The 15,290-nt window shown below is 40.8% G+C and overlaps 3 non-coding genes across 3 annotated transcripts; 1 reads left to right on the forward strand and 2 right to left on the reverse strand.

Moving 5' to 3' along the window:
* Positions 1 to 4,220: 4,220 nt before the first annotated feature.
* Positions 4,221 to 4,294, reverse strand: trnat-agu (transfer RNA threonine (anticodon AGU)). The gene has a single exon. It is a non-coding gene; the product is annotated as a tRNA-Thr (tRNA).
* A 1,162-nt stretch (positions 4,295 to 5,456) lies between these two features.
* trnag-ucc (transfer RNA glycine (anticodon UCC)) lies at positions 5,457 to 5,528 on the reverse strand. The gene has a single exon. It is a non-coding gene; the product is annotated as a tRNA-Gly (tRNA).
* Positions 5,529 to 7,771: 2,243 nt separating this feature from the next.
* On the forward strand, positions 7,772 to 7,913 carry LOC138230237 (U4 spliceosomal RNA). Its single transcript, XR_011186272.1, has one exon. It is a non-coding gene; the product is annotated as a U4 spliceosomal RNA (small nuclear RNA).
* Positions 7,914 to 15,290: the final 7,377 nt, after the last annotated feature.

Below are 15,290 nucleotides of genomic sequence, written 5' to 3' on the forward strand. Positions count from 1 at the left end.
AATTAAATTGATATCAACTGGTTGGGATAACAATTGAATTCTCGAGCTGTAATGCATTGAAGTTGAATACTCATCCAATCTTTGGGGATTCAGATCTTCCTGCGGGTACAAAGAAACAGTTGCAGGCTGTTGCTGTCCAATCCGCGCTCTCTGGCTCCGTGCCAGGCTGTGCTGTGCGGCTTGCGACGCTGCGCTGCTGATGCTCACTGACCGGCTAGTTAGTGTTGGCTTTAACTAGCAAAGTTTGTGCACATGAGAAAAGATGACTGTGGGTCCGAGCAAGTCAGGAAGAGGACCGGTTCGTTTCTGATGAAGAGCTAGTTCTGAATAGTGATTCAGCTGTCCACAGTTCCGACCTGTTCACAAGGCCTGCTGCTGGTGCTAACCTCGGGTGGATCCTCTGGTTATTCTCTGGCAACCTCCGCTCTAGACTCTTAGAACAAAGGAAAGTTCTGGCACTCGGACACACTGGCCGTTCCGTGGTTGTCCGGGCTGAGTCTCAGGATGGTCAGGAGGCGCGCTGCGAGAATGTCCTGCCCTTGGGAGCCTTCTGCTCCTGGGCCGTCCTGCCCTGGAATTCTCCTTTGAATTCCCTTTAGAATTGTCCACAGAATCCTCTGAATCCTCCCTTCTGAATCTTACTGAATCTCACAGGCTCTCTGTGTTGCCTGTTTTTACCTGGAGGAACTTCAGCTCATTGATTGGCTGAAAGTTCCATGGGCATCAGAGTCCCACGTGGGTTACTCGGCCCTACCAGTCCCTGATTGATTGATCAAGGTGAGATATGAGTCACTTAGTCCTGACACTTAGTAATGCAGTCCAGATGTCCAACTGGCACTCCCTAGACAGATAGGCGCCAATGGATGACCATTGATCATGATAGAAAGGCTTAGCTAAGTGCATCCCCCTTTGGGAGCTGTCCTAGGACCTTAAATCACCCTGCATGAATAGTCTCTCTGTGGCTGCACCACAGAGATGAACAGAGAAATGGGGCCTCATTTGGAAAGGCTCAGAACACTTAATTCTGCCTTATTAATAAGCCTCGCCGCTACACACATATATTAATGTAATAAATGATTGCTTATGCTTTATAAATAAATCTAATTAAAATAAAAGCTTAAGTTTTGTATTTATCTTGTACCATAGAACATGATTTTCTTTGTATTTCAAGCCCACAAAGTGTCCAAATGTTCTATGATCATTTCTTTCATCATTAGGGACTAAATATACCAAACGTATGATGCTAAAATCCTGAAAAAAGGATAGGCTCCATTTCGTCAGTAGATTGGAGTCCAAAACTGATTTGGGTCAATATACATTACCTTTGAAGATAAGGTACAGTCTACTGTAGGGAACCATCAACTTAGAAAGCATTGGCCTTCCCTGGGGGTCAGGTAGGTGCAAAAGATAAACCTTTATCCTATCTTTATCTTAAGATAAGTGTCCAAGCAGTATTTTTCCAAGTTTCACCAAGCTCATCATGTTGCCATAGTAGACAAAGTTCTATAAAATGTTAAATAACTTTAGAAAAAAGCATCTTGGTCTTTCAGTACTGTACAAGGTGAATTAAACTGTCCCTGGTAATAAAAAGTAATTAGAAGCATCCCAGAAACTTTATCTCTAGAAACATTAGCTGTTTTATATCATGTAATTTAGTGTGATGTTGTCAGAATTCAAGGACATTATCACACACAGAAATTGGTTCAGTTAAATCTAAAAAACACAGCTAAACATGGGTTTAAATGTAAAATAGAAGTCTTACCTCTTGTCAAAAGATTTAATTCAAGAAGTGATGTAATAAATGATTGCTTATGCTTTATAAACAAATCTAATTAAAATAAAAGCTTAAGTTTTGTATTTATCTTGTACCATATAACATGGTTTTCTTTGTATTTCAATCCCACAAAGTGTCCAAATGACGCACTACATGATATAAGGAAGATTATCACATGCATATCGGTATTATCTTTCTTACGAAAATGCATTCCTTTCATTACCTTTTACTTTTTAAAATGAACTCAAATTGTGTATAATGTAATAATTTAAGTAGAATAGATTCTAACAATATAATGATCCAGTGTGTTGCACTACTTCACTGCTTCACTGCTCTATGCCGTCTGGAAATAAATCCTCAGACTGCTCACTGCCCTGGGCTTGTACCAATAAATTACAGGAGCACGTCTATATATCACTGCGTTGAAGCAGAAGACACACAATCACTGCAAACACATCCTAAATACAGTGTTCCAGCACCTTTGACCTCATCCAGAACGTATCATTTATTGAAAGGGATTGCTGTCAGAATGCACATCTGAATCCCAAACAGAATCTCTAGTAAAATACGATCATTTGTGAAACAGGCAAATGACTGTCTCAGGGGCCCATTCCTCATTGTCAGACATATGTATGCAATGCTTTCACCGTGCATTGAGCAATAGGGATTAAAAACACCGCAGGTAAGGTTAGATGTCATGTTCTATGATCATTTCTTTCAGCATTAGGAACTAAATATACTAAACGTATGATACTAAAATGTTATTTTCACATATATTAATGTAATAAATGATTGCTTATGCTTTATAAATAAATCTAATTAAAATAAAAGCTTAAGTTTTGTATTTATCTTGTACCATAGAACAAGATTTTCTTTGTATTTCAAGCCCACAAAGTGTCCTTTGATCTCTATTCTGTGGTAATCCACAATGACCCCGTTCTTCAGGTGATTCATCATGTCCTCCCTCGTCTGTTGAGAGGCCATCCCGATCTCTTCTGCCGTGGCATGCTTCATACACGCTCTCTTGAAGTGAGCAGGAAGCTGATCAAAAGTATTCAGGCACATCTTGCACACCAGGGGAATCCTCGTGGGTTTCCTTTGAAAATAAATAATACCATCTGTGTATAGAAACAAGCTAAGACTGATTTCTTAAATTATCCTTAAAATTCTCTCTCATAGTTTGAGCATAATGATTTTATTGCATTTATATAAGAATTGCTCATTGCTCCAAAATAAATAATGGTTTCATAAAAAAGTGAACACTTACTTGGTCTCAGTCACAGACTTTCCAATAGAAGCCATTGTGGAGTTCAGCAACTGCAGGTCCTAGAAGTGGGGAAGGAATTTTAAAAGAGAAATTGAATTACAATACAGAAGGAATGGCTGAGGGTTCACTGAAATATATAAATATACAAATTCCAAAGACTGAGTCCATATAGAAACAACTACTTTTCATTTTCAGTATAAGAAAAAAAAAACATTATCTTCCAAAGCATCATAAAATTGTCCCTTCTTCCAGACTCTACTTCTCTCTTGTAGTAGTACAGCAGACCTTTCCAGGTGAGCAGATCACAGAGTCCGAAATAAGCTTCCTCCATCAAACAAAGTACCTGAACATGACTCTGTCTTCATAAAAGCGCCCCTGTAATAAAGAGATTAAATCCAAAATCAAGAGGGCAGTTGCCTACTGAAATACAAGAAGTCATCAATTCTAACCTAGCAACACATTAAAGGCTGCATCTATACAAGTGCGATTCTAGAAATGCTCACCAGATTACGTTTTAAGAAGGAACTGCGCCTCAGGTTCCGCTGAGATCTTAACTCGGATGGCAGGATTCAGAGTCCGGAGTGCGGACTGATGGCGAACGGAGGGTCCACATACTGTGGATCCCTCAGTGATCTTCCGCGTATTCAAACCGCCAGCGTGTGACTCCCCTGTCCCTGTGACCTCATTGGTCTGCTCTCTCCTCTGTGCAGCCGAGCCCGACTCACGGTAAAGTGAAAAAAAAGATGCCCTCAACGTGAGATTTACTCTGGAGCGAGGATAGATGTTACCTTTTTATCATTGAACAGGATGTATGTGATGTGGCGACTAGGTTCAATTTTGTATCCTCTTTAAAAGATTAAGGACTGGGGTGAGTGTGATTTACCACCCTTTCAGCTAAGAACCCGACTTGCGCATCGTTTAAGCTGCATAGACTCGGTCGTTTAACTCTTCTCCGTTAGCAGGGTTAAGGTTAAAGAAAAAAACATTGCTGACTTCTTTTTTTTTTGCCAGCCGCTAGCGCTGATTAGCAAGGCTTGTATTTCATGTTTTGCAAGTTGCATCCATTTTAAGAAAAACAAGTCGCGTTAAAGACAGGAAATGAATACTTGCATTTAATTAAGTCTAGCCGTAGGCGGTTGTCTGTAAGGACCAGTTCTGTTCGAGAAGACACAACAAAGAAGGCACCACTGGGATTCGAACCCAGGATCTTCTGTTTACTAGGCAGGCGCTTTAACCAACTAAGCCACGGCGCCCCAGGAGTGCTGTCCTTTTGCAGCCACTTGGACACACCACTCAGACACATCTGCATTCGGTGTGTGCTCCGCCTGCTTGCTGAGCAAGTTGCCACCTTTACATACAATAGCAACATCGACACCAAGAGAAAGGATGACAAATGGCTCTTATCTGGAACTTTTCATGTCCAAGGAGCTCAATGTGCTTTCTGTGTACAACAGGGCCACTGAACTCCACACTGGCCACTGAACCACAGCAGTGGCTTGCTGGCTTGACATCTCCCAAGGAAAATGTTGAAATCACATGTGGAACAGGAAAATGACCCTCGAGTACGAGGGAAAAAAAAGAAAAGGATCATCTGGACCGCGCCAACCCATGTCCGGACAGCCCAGTTTCGTCGACAAGGTGGCTGAGTGGTTAAGGTGATGGACTGCTAATTCATTGTGCTCTGCAGTCATGGGTTCAAATCCCATTCTCGTCGCTCTCCATGTCCGACACATGTGCTTGTTTGACGTCGGCCCTCCTGTTGCTTGCTCCGGTGCTAGAGCCGTACATTTTCTAGCGGTGGCTGAACATGGTATAGTAGGCCAACGTCGGTATCGAGCAGTGACAGTAACAGTACTTACTGCGCCCCATAAGAAATCGTTTATCCCTTCGTAAAGCAAACCTTTGCATTCGTAAAGCAAACCTTTGACAGTTTGAAAAGAGGAATTTATTCTGCTTCCTGTGCATGCAGTAGTTACAAAGTTGAACGTCTTTACACGATCTGCTGCAGTTTTCAGTGGGCGGGCTTTGTCAGATGGCTTGAAAAAACGCACTGTGTTTCGGCTGAACTCCACACTCATGAGCAGTGTCCTGCATGTTTTCTGTGTATAGCTGTCTTTTAACGCATACAGAATTCATTTGAAATCATTGATTTCTCCAATTAACAAGGGTCCCTTTTTGAACCTGCGAGAAGCATTCTTTCAATGTAACAGATTTACTCCGGGGAAAGCCAGCATGACATTGAGAGTAGCTCAAGCTTTCAGCACCCATATCGGACTGCGTGTATGCAGACACCACTCAGAATCCCCTGTAAGATTCTCCCTCAATTCCGTTTTTCAGTGCTTTAGCTCTTTCAAAAGGCTTCGCTTTGCTAGTCACAATCCAAGGCTCATGATAGCATTTGAAAACATTAACCACTGCGTTGGCCGGGAATCGAACCCGGGTCAACTGCTTGGAAGGCAGCTATGCTCACCACTATACCACCAACACATGTCCACAGGAAGCCTGCAGGACACCACCAGAGAATGCTTTTTTTTTAATTTTTTTTATTAAACAGAATTTACAAATACAAATACAACAAGAGGATCAGAGTCATGTACAAGAGAAAAAAAACGCAGCAGAAAAAAGCATTTAACTACCAGAGGTAATTAAGTAATTATGTGATCAAATTGTATATTTTACACGTATCATATTTTCCTTGCTTTAATATTTCTCAATTATTTATAAACTTTAGTTTCAACATGCATGCGTTTCCTGTAAAAAATAAAACTCAGCACACAGTTTTTCTTTTAACAACATTTCGAGTACCTCTGGCATTCATGAAAAAGACATACACAAAAGCAAATAACTAACTCTAAGACTGTCTAAACTATTGAGTTTTTCAAAGAACCAGAACTATAACAGTCCTTAACACTTAACTACACCATTCCAAACTAACACTAAAGAAACACTAGTATATACTGGTATAACAAATAAAACCAAACATAATCATTAACTGAGCAGTCACTGGGAGCAAATCTCCTTCCCGTCCACAAAGGCCCTCGCTCCCACAAAGTAGGCTCTCCTCCCCTCTCTTCTGGCAGCTTCAACCTGGGGCCACAGCTGGTTCCTGGTACTCCTGTCCGCAGCAGACAGGTCCTCTGCAAACCTCAGTTTGTTCCCATTCAAATACTCATTCCCCCTCGCCGCTCGCCACAGCATGTCCCTCGCCGTCCTCTTGGTGAACTGTATTATAATCGATCTGGGGCGCACTTGCCCAGACATGTTCGCTCTCCCGAGCTTGTGAACAAAGTCAATGGCCGATATTACGTCCTCCTGGTCCGGCAGGTCCTTTTACAGATACCCTTCACTGTTGCAACAAGGTCCTTATCACGTTCCTCTTTAACTCCAAATAATTTTAAATTCCATCATCGACGGTATCTATCTACATCGTTCACTTTCAATTCAAGTTCTTTAATATGCTTTTCTTGTTTGGTATTTACTTGTTTAAGAACTTTTACTTCACTCTTTAAGTCTTCAACCTCTTTAAACACACAGTCCATGGACTTTTTAAGACTTTCGATTGCGACTGTATTAGATCAAATCATTTCCTTCAGCTCACCCATGCTCTGTGCCATCATGTTGAAGATGTTGGTCTGGAGCTCCTCCAGCGTCAGGTCGCCCCTTCCTCTCTTGGCTGCCGGGGTTTTCACAGGTGTGCTGGGCAGGGACTCTGGCTCTTCCTCTGGCAGCTGAGTCTCACTTGGGCTGCGAGCGCTCGCGTACGAGCGCATCTCCAGCACTCTTTCCACGTCCCCTCCAGCTGCTTCACTTTTCCCTTTAGTTGCCATCAATTTTCTTGTAGTGCTATACATATACGATTGAGGTATCTTAGAGTTCTCCTTCGAAGACCCAGCACTCTCTTTTCTTTTCCCAGTGTTACTCATATCGAAATTCTTAAACCTAAAAAAAATCGTTTTTTTTTCTTTCAATTATAACTGAAGTTTAAACAAGTAGTGTTAAGTCCTTATTTTTCTGTAGTCAAAAAAAGCAAAAATTAACATTCAGGTCATGAAAAACTCAAAAAAAATCCTCAACCACTAAACTTTACCTCCCACCTGAGCGCCATCTTGAACGCCCCTACCACCAGAGAATGCTCAAGATTTCGGAAGCTGTCTCCGGGACGTGCTGATTCCACACATCCTGAATAAATCATGATATTGTTAGTTGCTGTAGCTAGACGTTCAAATGAGTTTCATGGCCAGATGGACTGTTTCCTCCAGCGGTATAGTATTGCAGTGAGACAGCACGATGCCTGCAAGACTACGTCACGCTAAACGCCACAGATTGTGTTTGTCCGTTCGTGTCAGTCATCCTGCAGCCACGGGAAGTGGGACACAAACATGCCGCAATGCTTTCAAGACGTTAGGATTTGTTTGTGCAACATCCGAGAAGAGTACTTGTGGCTTGAATGTGAACTGTACGTGCCCACCCCCTTTCCTCTGTAGTGCATGAGTTCCTCCCGGCATGCCCTTCGTCATTGTTCTGTCATCTTGTATTTAAAGGGTTGTATTTCTGCTGCTGAAAAGAATCAACGGGTTTCTTTGTTCCCAACGGAGCCCTTGTCTGTCATGAAATTCTTCAAAACCTCAAGCTAGAAGAAGACGACAAATATGAAGCGTTACAGCAACGACATGCCATGAGACGATTGATAACGATTTCCATAGGATCCCCGTGGTTGCCTGGCAACCGTCAGCTTTGCGCAGTGGCAGTATCGTAGCCTGTGAGGTTTAGCTGAGGCGGGATTATTGCTAGTTGAAAACTTTTCCCAATACCCCGCTTCCGCCGGTTTGCAATACAATCAGCGAAAGCTATTTTTGACAGTCTCGTTAGAGACTGAGCAAGGTGTTTAAAGACAGATTTGGTCATGGTGACATCATGGTAGAAAGAAGCGAGCTTGTTCCCAGTGGGCATTGATTCGTCGAATATACGTATATTTACGGCGAAATTACGGCTATACGTATATATACGTTGCCTCGACGTATAATCAACGTCGAATTGCAACCGTAAAATTGACGACATTAACAAACGCATATATAACGTCGAAAACACATCTAACACAGTGCCTGAGGCTTTTTACTGTATGTATCGTGTGTGCCGCAACTAGGAGTATACGGCACTCTGCACAGTGTACGAAGTAAATTATTTTCGCAGCAATTAATTTACATGTGTATAATAAATATAGTAAATATAATAAATTAATTACTGCGAAAATAATTTACTTCGTACACTGTGCAGAGTGCCGTATACTCCTAGTTGCAGCACACACGATACATACAGTAAAAAGCCTCAGGCACTGTGTTAGATGTGTTTTCGACGTTATATATGCGTTTATTCATGTCGTCAATTTTACGGTTGCAATTCGACGTTAATTATACGTCGAGGCGACGTATATATACGTATAGCCGTAATTTCGCCGTAAATAAACGTATATTCGACGAATCAATGCCCACAGCTTGGCATACAAGGGTTTTGCTGAGGGGGTCTTGCCACCTGCCTGAAAAAAAACAGTAAAATGTTTGAGTGCCTATAGAGTTTCTATTTTAATTTCTTGACAAAAGTTGATACCATTTCCTGGACACCCCGTCCCCCATCAGTGTGCGGTGCCCGAGGAAAAATCTGTAGGGGGGCGTCTGAAATTCTGAGGGGGGAGTGATATTTCAGTTGAAACGGAGCTGTACGGTGCAGCTACCCAAATGAAATCTCGCAGCTATGCCATTGATTAGTGCTTCATGATAGAAGATAACGACTAGCAATCTGGTATTTGCGATGAAGTTCAGTTTCACATTTTTCGTCACTCTCACGGTTTGTATTGCCTGGAGCGAAAAGTACCATAAGCGTTCATTTTTGCAGCTACATGGACGTTCTGAATCGTTAAGAAAAAAATGTTGTAAAACCAACAGAAAGCACAGACTGCTATAACTAGTCCTAGTTATATAACGATTTTAAGTATAATGATAAACTACTGCAAGGAATCGGTCCACCTGAGCAAACAGGATCGTAATGTTGACACTCAATAATATGTGCAGTTCCTGGACGGATAGCCCTCCTGCCCATCAAACAGACTGAGTGACTGTTCGTGTCATTTAGTGTTGTCTGACCATTGACAAAGTACAACTATTTTTTTAGGGCGCAAATTAAGTTAGGTAAAACTTTTTGCCCAAAACTGAAGGGGCGACATTCCCCCCTCCCCCCGTGATGCCAGGCCTGTCCCCATCCTATTCCATAATGTCATTATATATAATACCATACAACAGTGACCGATCCTTACTAACTGCATGCGTTAAAATTGCACATCAGCTCATAGCAGGGGGCACATAGCCGCGATGTATTATCAATGTTAAATTTCAACCATAATATCGACAACATTAATAAACGCATACGTTGAGAAAATATCGAACCCAGCATATTTTCCGGTTATATACCACAATGCATTGCTAGTATTCGTTGGTCACCATTTTGGACACGTTTTTCAAACGTAGAAGTATATCCGCAAATATCTCAGCAATCCTCTTTTGACGAGTAAGTACGAACAATAATAATACTATCTGAATACATACAGATCTTTCTTAATATTATTTTGATTAAAATAGTATGTGAATAAGCAAAAAAATGGCACATAAAATAGTGTGAATGGGGAAGATGACACAAAATCGTTTTGCCATTTCTCTTATTCTTATTCTATGTTGTACTTTCAAACTTTGGGTACTCTTTAATTAGGACAGACTTTATTGCTCAACTGCTATGATGCAAGCCAAATTTTATACATTGATTTCAGCTTTGAGCTTAGTAAACCGTTCATTTTTTAGATTATACTAAAGAAGATATTAATCATCATTTATTTGGGAAGTAATATTATATAATTTTCTCCTAGCTGCGGTGCTGAAGTCCCACCCTACATCAACAGAAAAAGAAATAAAGGAGCACGCAATGTGTTACTTGAAGAATGCATATGCAAGGCAGGGGGCCAGGAGATCTGGACTCTGAAAATAATAGGTTTTTGGTTCTAACAGGACAATTAGACAGGGTTTGCAAATAGTGGACAAAAATCGTCTTAACTTCCATTGTAATATTTTTTTTTCTTGGAAATATAGAAGTTGTACATTTTAAAATGTATATTTGAATCAAAATGTGGTTTTGAGTTAGTGTGTTAATGTAATTAGTTTTGTGTTTGTCATTACTATACTGTATATTGCCATGTTACCAGAATTTGTAGCTGAAGTTTAAGACTAGTTGTGTTTTTTATGATTATTGCCCATATGTTGATTGTTGATTGATTGTATACAATGTATAATTTGAAATACATATGTTACAGGTGTGAATGTGTATTTTCAGAATAAATTTCTAAACCTAATCATTGGCTTGGTTTACTTGTTTCTACACCTATAAAATCTATCTTTGATGTATAATAGACCTCTACCCATATACGTATAATAGACCTCTAAAGTTATGCGTATAATAGACCTCTAACCATATACGTATAATAGACCTCTAAAGTTATCCGTATAAAAGACCTCTAACCATATACGTATAATAGACCTCTAAAGTTATCCGTATAATAGACCTCTAACCATATACGTATAATAGACCTCTAAAGTTATCCGGAACTCCAACCATATATGTATAATAGTCCTCTAAATTTATCCGTATAATAGAACTCCAACCATTTATGTATAATGAACGTCTAAACATAGACGTATAACTTTAGACGTACATTAGAATTTCATTCTAGACGAATTGTAGACCACATTTAGACGTCTAAGGTATGCGTTTAATAGACGTATATTATACGTCTTTTGCCCACTGGGTTACGTCTCAACAGAAACGCTCTTTAGCTCTTTCAACGTTATGCAGAGAACAGCGTCTGTCGAGATCACTTTTGAGTCAGCGCGAAACGCCGTGTGCTGTCAGTTTGATTTCATATTGCTCGTAGCGGCGCCCGGCTTTTGTCTGTCAAACGTTAGGTTGCGCTTCTTCATGCTGCATCGTCGGCATGAGTGGAGCTTTATAAACGTCTGTACTTACTGCGCCCCATAAGAAATCGTTTGTCCCCGTTCAAAAGAGATTGTGCGATGTCCTGCAGCAAACCTTTGACAGTTTGAAAAGAGGAATTGATTCTGCTTCCTGTGCGTGCAGTAGTTACAAAGTTGAACGCCTTTACACGATCTGCTGCAGTTTTCAGTGGGCGGGCTTTGTCAAATGGCTTGGAAAAACGCACTGTGTTTCGGCTCGGGAAACATCATGAGCAGTGTCCTGCATGTTTTCTGTGTATAGCTGTCTTTTAACGCATACAGAATTCATTCGAAATCATTGATTTCTCCAATTAACAAGGGTCCCTTAAAGGACGAGTCAACGTAACGTCTAATCGGATTAGTTTCCTTAGAGCTGGTTCAGAGTTTGCTCAAGAGTTTACCTTTCACAGATGCGCAAAGAAGAATGTTGGGGGTGCACGCTTCAAGGCGCCTTACAGCTGTAGGGAGTGATTCGAGACGATTCGTGGCGTGTGCTCGTTCCCATATACCGTACGACCCGGGGTGCAGTGCTAGGATGACGTACAATACCGCTTGGGCACGTAACAGCGTTATATGCGAGTGCGGGACGTGAGGGTTTTCGTTTGTTCGTTTTGTTTTGCTCTGCTTTGCTTTGTTTTGCTTTCCATCGCGTTGGTAAGAGCGTAAATAAAAAGGCGATTCCTGTGTCTACCACTAATGTAAGAGCTATTTCAAGTGCGACGTGGTGCGGCTTTTCAAATGCTTGTGGGCATTTCTCTGTTGTTGATTCTTTTTTTGTGTGTAACAAAGTGGCATTTTCATGTCCGGACGGGGAGACTTTATCATTCCGACATGAAGCCACCCTTAAGTCCTCTGAGGCGTGTCTGTCTGCAAGGCTTGTATTTTGGAAATGTTTTTTTGAAACGGAGAACGACTTTGAAATAGGCTTCCGCCGGCGCCTCGCGATCCAGGTAAGATTGTAGCAAGAACGCAGCGGCGGTGGGGCTTGCTGTAGTCGTGGCTGAGTGGTTAAGGCGATGGACTAGAAATCCATTGGGGTCTCCCCGCACAGGTTCCAATCCTGCCGACTACGTTGTCCGCCTTCAGTCGGTGTGTTTCGGCACAAGCAAAGAAGCGCGCCTCTTTGCTGTTCCTGGTGGTTTTAAAACGCCCAATCGCTTGTACCCGCTGCCTTGGAAATAAGTTCTTCAGCGTCCGCAAATGGCATTTTGCAGCTGGAAGCAGATGTCGACGCGTTTTGCACAGAGCACCAAAAAAGCGTCTTTTTTGAAGGCCCAGGCACTGAGCGTTGGTGGTTAAGTGGTAGAATTCTCGCCTGCCACGCGGGAGGCTCGGGTTCGATTCCTGGCCAATGCACTGGCTTTTGCAGTGAGCGGCTCCATCACTTGCATCCCCTTGCAACTCGCAACTGAAAACCCACTGAAGCTAAGCAGGTGTGAGCCAGGTCAGTACCTGGATGAGGATGAGCTACAGGGAAAAACAAAGCTTCCAGCTGGAAGCGGTGTTAATGGTGCCGGCGGTGGGGCGCTCACCCTGAGGTCTGTGCGGGTCCCAATGCCCCAGTATAGTGACGGAGATGCTGTGTTGTAAAAGGGCGCTGTCTTTTGGATGAGATGTAAAACCGAGGTCACAGCGCTCTGTGGTCATTCAAAATGACCACCAAAACCTTTGACAAAAGCTCTTGGTAATTGATGGTCTTCAATAATGCTTCTCCTTTAGGTACATTTTAAATCAGCTGAAAAATGCTGTGAAATGGGGGAGCACTTCAGGCAGTGTAGGATTTGGGTTACAAGAACCATGAAACTGCACGAGAAAGCCCGTACACTGAATTAAACGGCTTTCTATTCAAAGGAGGACAAAAGAAATTCCCTGAGTTTGATTTTTTGCAGCACAGAGAGGAGCACTGTCGTGAGGCCGGTTAGCTCAGTTGGTTAGAGCGTGGTGCTAATAACGCCAAGGTCGTGGGTTTGAGCCCTGTACGGGCCGGGTCTAGGTCCAGGTCCAGGTCCCTGTTTGTGAAACAGGCAAATGACTGTCTCAGGGACCCATTCCTCATTCTCAAGGCACATGTATGCAGTATGTACACCGTGCATTGAGCAATAGGGACTGAATACACCACAGGTAAGGTTAGAAGTCATTCTGAGGTGCCACATGTGAGGGATACAGCTAGGCATCCGAAATGTAGGGTTTGAGACCCTTCAGGAGTACTGCATCCTTTGAGACAGACCCGTGCATGTTAAACAAATGATCATTTCTTTCGGCATTAGGGACTAAATATACTAAACATATGATGCTAAAATGTTATTTTCACATATATTAATGTAATAAATGATTGCTTATGCTTTATAAACAAATCTAATTAAAATAAAAGCTTAAGTTTTGTATTTATCTTGTACCATAGAACATGATTTTCTTTGTATTTCAAGCCCACAAAGTGTCCAAATGACGCACTACATGATATAAAGAAGATTATCACATGCATATCGGTATTATCTTTCTTATGAAAATGCATTCCTTTCATTACCTTTTACTTTTTAAAATGAACTCAAATTGAGTATAATGTAATAATTTAAGTAGAATAGATTCTAATAATATAATGATCCAGTGTTTTGCACTACTTCACTGCTTCACTGCTCTATGCCATCTGGAAATAAATCCTCAGACTGCTTACTGCCCTGGGCATGTACCAATAAATTAAAGGAGCACATCTGTTTATCACTGCGTTGAAGCAGGAGACACACAGTCTCTGCAAACACATCCTAGATACAGTGTTCCAGCACCTTTGACCTCATCCAGAACGTATCATTTCTTGAAAGGGATTGCTGTCCGAATGTACATCTGAATCCCAAACAGAATCTCTAGTAAAATACGATCATTTGTGAAACAGGCAAATGACTGTCTCAGGGGCCCATTCCTCATTGTCAGACACATGTATGGAATGCTTTCACCGTGCATTGAGCAATAGGGATTAAAAACACCGCAGGTAAGGTTAGATGTCATGTTCTATGATCATTTCTTTCAGCATTAGGGACTAAATATACTAAACGTATGATGCTAAAATGTTATTTTCACATATATTAATGTAATAAATGATTGCTTATGCTTTATAAACAAATCTAATTAAAATAAAAGCTTAAGTTTTGTATTTATCTTGTACCATAGAACATGATTTGCTTTGTATTTCAAGCCCACAAAGTGTCCAAATGTTCTATGATCATTTCTTTCAGCATTAGGGACTAAATATACCAAACGTATGATGCTAAAATCCTGAAAAAAGGATGTGCTCCATCTCGTCAGTAGATTGGATTCCAAAACTGATTTGGGTCAATATACATTACCTTTGAAATTAAAGTACAGTCTACTGTAGGGAACCATCAACTTAGAAAGCATTGGCCTTCCCTGGGGGTCAGGTAGGTGCAAAAGATAAACCTTTATCCTATCTTTATCTTAAGATAAGTGGCCAAGCAGTATTTTTCCAAGTTTCACCAAGCACATCATGTTGCCATAGTAGACAAAGTTCTATAAAATGTTAAATAACTTTTAAAAAAAGTATCTTGGTCTTACAGTACTGTACAAGGTGAATTAAACTGTCCCTGGTAATAAAAAGTAATTAGAAGCATCTCAGAAACTTTATCTCTAGAAACATTAGTTGTTTTATATCATGTAATTTAGTGTGATGTTGTCAGAATTCAAGGACATTATCACACACAGAAATTGGTTCAGTTAAATCTAAAAAACACAGCTAAACATGGGTTTAAATGTAACAGAAGTCTTACCTCTTGTCAAAAGATTTAATTCAAGAAGCGATGTAATAAATGATTGCTTATGCTTTATAAAGAAGCTTAAGTTTTGTATTTATCTTGTACCATAGAACATGATTTTCTTTGTATTTGAAGCCCACAAAGTGTCCAAATGATGCACTACATGATATAAGGAAGATTATCACATGCATATCGGTATTATCTTTCTTATGAAAATGCATTCCTTTCATTACCTTTTACTTTTTAAAATGAACTCAAATTGTGTATAATGTAATAATTTAAGTAGAATAGATTCAGGTAGGAAATATAGAGTCATGATGTTTATGGCTGACATCATTTCACATGGGTGAATTTTAAGCTAAGAAATAAAAACATTTACAATGAAGATACCATTGCTTAATTTTAAATGCCTTTAAAAAATAAATACCTCCTGAGAATAA

This window comes from Lepisosteus oculatus, unplaced genomic scaffold (genome assembly GCF_040954835.1).
Source record: "Lepisosteus oculatus isolate fLepOcu1 unplaced genomic scaffold, fLepOcu1.hap2 HAP2_SCAFFOLD_48, whole genome shotgun sequence".
Taxonomy (NCBI): domain Eukaryota; kingdom Metazoa; phylum Chordata; class Actinopteri; order Semionotiformes; family Lepisosteidae; genus Lepisosteus; species Lepisosteus oculatus.